Source organism: Urocampus carinirostris, chromosome 7 (assembly GCF_059441175.1).
Source record: "Urocampus carinirostris isolate Australia breed hairy pipefish chromosome 7, RoL_Ucar_1.0, whole genome shotgun sequence".
Lineage (NCBI taxonomy): Eukaryota > Metazoa > Chordata > Actinopteri > Syngnathiformes > Syngnathidae > Urocampus > Urocampus carinirostris.
Genome location: NC_142355.1, coordinates 3613455 through 3617774, shown reverse-complemented (window position 1 = coordinate 3617774; position 4320 = coordinate 3613455).

Below are 4320 nucleotides of genomic sequence, written 5' to 3'. Positions count from 1 at the left end.
TTTTTATGGTAATAGCTCCTTTGCTAACAAATCATGATGTTCAAAGTACAGGTAAAATAGGGCTTTAAAAAATGCCAGCCTGACCAATTAACGTAATTTGCAAGACCAAGCCTGAATAAAACCCCAAATTTCATATTTTATTTGTGAGGACTCGGGAGGAGAGATGATTTATGATGAAATTATAGCCTGTCTTTTTTAACAAATGGGTTCAACACGAGAGTATAAACGGTTACACCTTTTTTTTAATATATATTTCTGTGTCTGCAGAGGTTACACTGACAAATTTCCATTATTGACGAGTTGACGGGACCATTTTACGAAAATTGAATTGAAAATTGAACCTTTAACAACAGCATTTCAGACACCTAACAATCTAGCATGGCACTCCAAGAGAGGCAGAGAGACAAAAAAGATCAATGACTGGTGGATAATTTTGGGAAAAGTCAGCGAGAGAGAAGCCTGGCCTGACCCAAACGTATTGATTGACATTTTAAGCCTCGGGCCTAAGATCTTACCTCTACTGAATTCTGTGTGCCCTTCAAGTATATTTTGACTAAACCTGTACAAATTGGATTCAGTAATGAACTTAAAAGAACGCACCAAAACTTTTTTCTCGGGTCTTCCGACTTTTTATGTGCATTTCAAATGAGGATTTCCCTTATGAATGAAATCATTGACGAATGAGGAGTCTCCATGGGTCGGACATACAGGGTTGGGTAGGGTTACTTTAACTGGATTACTTTCAATTACTTTTGGATGACTCCAATACCAAATATGCTAATAAAAGACGAAAGAAACTACATATGAAGAAAATGATGACTCACAACACGTGGTAAGCTTTCTCTCCTGGCTTTGATCTCTTTGATCTCCGGCAAAACGAACATAAAATACGACAGAAACAAAATAAAAATAAATCCAAACAGCTTGCCAACATCATTTTTGCCGTTCCATGTATTAAATTTAGTCATTTGATTCATATTTAGTTTCTTTTGTCTTTTATTAGCATATTTGGTATTGAAGTAATCCAAAAGTAATTGAAAGTAATCAAGTTACAGTAACCCTACCCAACCCTGTGGACATACATATTTTGTTTTTTGTTTTATTAACATGTTGAAACATTTGAAGCTTCACCTGATAAAAGCCTGGTGAAAAAATCTTTAGGCACCCAATGAGTTCCATGCATTCCAATGTGATTAATCTGTAATTACTGATTCCCTTTTCAACCCAGCAACTTGAATACAGTGATGATAATGACACATTTCTTATGGACTAAATCTCTTATTGCATCATGAATATGTTGCTCCTGTTTTCTTAGTAAATGGACCTGAGATTGACCTCGACTTGCCTCAAGTCCAGGTTTACCAATCTACAGTGTGAAGGATTTTATACATTTGACTATAAAGAATTTTGTACGATCAAATACAAATTACATTTTATGCAAAAGATATTCACCGGCTGGGCTGTGAGGCGAGGTCAGTGCAACCTAGTGGAGAATGATGTTTACAGGAACAGTGGGAACAGGACGTGAGGCTGATAAGATAACCAGCGCATCCAGACACGGAGGGGCCCTGATGAGGAGGACGGCAGGCAATGTTTTGAGAAACGCTCTGCTGTTTTGAGTTTCCCAGACATCGAGGCGAGGTGGTGGATCCACGTGGGGCTTCCCTGGCACGCCCATGGGAGGAGCCGGCACACCATCTTGCGGAATGACGTGGGCCGAGAGAAGAAAGGCTAGAGGACTTGAGAAGGGGCTTCCCAGAGACTCAGACGACACTAATTCGGCCGATTCAATAGAGTACACCTAGTTAAATTGTTAATGAAATTAAATCTGCCCCCGTGTGAAAATATCGGCTTTTTTTGTTCATCTTTTCCATCAAGCAACGAACGTGCATTGTTGGGTGAATGGAGTCAAATAACTAATTCAAACAATTTGGTAAACGATACATTTTGATATGTAATTCCCAACAATTGCCTAGTGAAAGTATTAGCACCCACCCCAAGAACTAAAATTTCCACATTTAAGGATTCAAACTTGAAGCTGTGAATTTCCTTTCGGGGATGAATAAAGTATCTATCTATCTCTATCTAAAAACCTGAACATGTTTCATTAGAATCAACAACATATGAGACACAATCGTAAAGTGGAACCAAATCATTTCGACATTTTGTATTAACAACGAATAAACTGAGTAGATACTGCAAAAATCTGAGCTCCATACTTTTAAATGATCCATTATCAAACTAAATGACTGAAGGATGTTATACATTTGACTATAAAGGATTTTATACAATTGAATGCAAGTTACATTTATTGAGTTTAATGCAATATATTCACTGACTGGGCTTTAGTTCAATGACAGGTCACGCTGTTCCAAATGCAGAATATTTTGACAAGGGAATTTTGATAACAGGACTCTGACGGAGGACGGCAGGCGTTGTTTTGAGAACAAGGCCCCCTGATGACGTAGAAAGGCTCGGTGTTGATTTGGGTGTTCCAGACATCGCGGCGCTCTTCTCTGAAATTGTGGAGCGGGGGGGGGGGGCGGGGCTTCCTTGGCACGCCCATGGGAGGAGCTGGCACGCCATTATGCTGGGAGAAGATGGCCAATAGTAGAAAAGCTAAAGGACTTGAGAAGAGACTTCAATGTCACTAATTCGGCCGTTTTCGATGGAGTACACTTAGTTGAATTGTTAATGAAATTAAATCTGCCCCCGTGTGGAAATGTCGGCTTTCCTGTTCATCTTTTCCGTCAAGAAACGAGCGGGCATAAATTGTTGGGTGAATTTAGGTTGTGTTTGGTTAATTCGAACAATTTGGTAAACGGTACATTTTGATATTTAATCCCCAACAATGACAAACAATCACAAACACTGCAATTGTGTGTCATTTAAATGCACTTTCTCTGTGATGGGTTTACAGGTATGTTAAAAGAAACCCTGGAGAACAGACAGCATTACGTAGACCACAGAACACCAGGCAGGTCTAGGATAAAGTTGTGGAAAAATTCAAAGCAGGAATGGGATACAAGTAGATTCCGCAAAATGTACAAATTTCCATAAGAACATGATGACCTGCATCCATGCATAGTAGAGGTGGGACAATCTTTGCATAAGACATTAGTGGTACTCTGCATAAATCTGCCCTTTATGGAAGAGTGGCAAGAAGAAAGCCTTTACCGAAAAAATTACCATTAGAATAGAATAGAATATACCTTTATTGTCATTGTTTCAAAATGGGTTGAACATATTGTGACAACGAAATTGGGCATGGCACTCCAGTTTCGCATCTTAACAGTGAGGATAAAAGAGAACAAGAAGATAGAGGAACAAAGAAGATAAGGTCATAAAACAAGTGAGCATAGGCATGAATACCATTTTACGTCTGTATGAGGTAGTCTGTTTGCAGGATTTTCAGTTTTTTGTGCGGTGTGTGTTTAGGGTGGTAATGGCTCTGGGGAAGAAACTGTATCTGAGGCTGTTTTTTTTTTTTTTGTGTGTGACCTGTAGCGCTTGCCGGAAGACAGCAGGTCAAAGAGGTGGTGGCCGGGGTGAGAAAATTCCTTGATGATGTTTTCTGCTCTGCTGAGGTAGCGAGAGCAGGCAATGTCCTCCAGACTGGGTAGAGAGCAACCCACGATCTTCTGGGCTGTGTTGATGACCCTCTGAAGCGTTTTCCTGTCTGCGGCCGTGCACCCAGCATACCACACCGTAATGCAGTATGTTTGAATGCGCTCCACTGTGGCTTTGTAAGAGGACACCTGCAGCTGCTGTTTTAGATGATTTTTCCTGAGCACTCTCAGGAAATGGAGTCGCTGCTGGGCCTTCCCTACCACCGCTCTGGTGTTTGCAGACCAGGAGAGGTCATCGGAGATGTGCACACCCAGGAATTTGAAAGAGTGGACTCTCTCTACACAGTCTCCTTTTTAAATGAGTGGTGCTGGGTTCCTGCATTTCCTCCTGAAGTCCAGTATGAGTTCTTTTGTTTTTGTGGTGTTCAGTATGAGGTGGTTTTTCGAACACCACGTTGTCAGTGACTCCACCTCATCCCTGTACGCCGCCTCGACCCCTTCAGAGATGAGGCTCATTTGACGTTAGCAAGAAGCCACATCTGAGACACAAATAACGTGAAGTAAGGTGCCTTGGTCAGATAAGACTAGACTTTTTTGGGCTAAATGCAAAGTGTTTTGTTCAGTGTCGTACTAACACTCCACAACACCATCTTCAAAGTCAAACATGGTGGCATCAAAAGAGAATGGGAAGATTGTCAGAGTTGATGGGAACATGGAAGGAGCCTAAATACTGGGTGATTATGACAGAGAG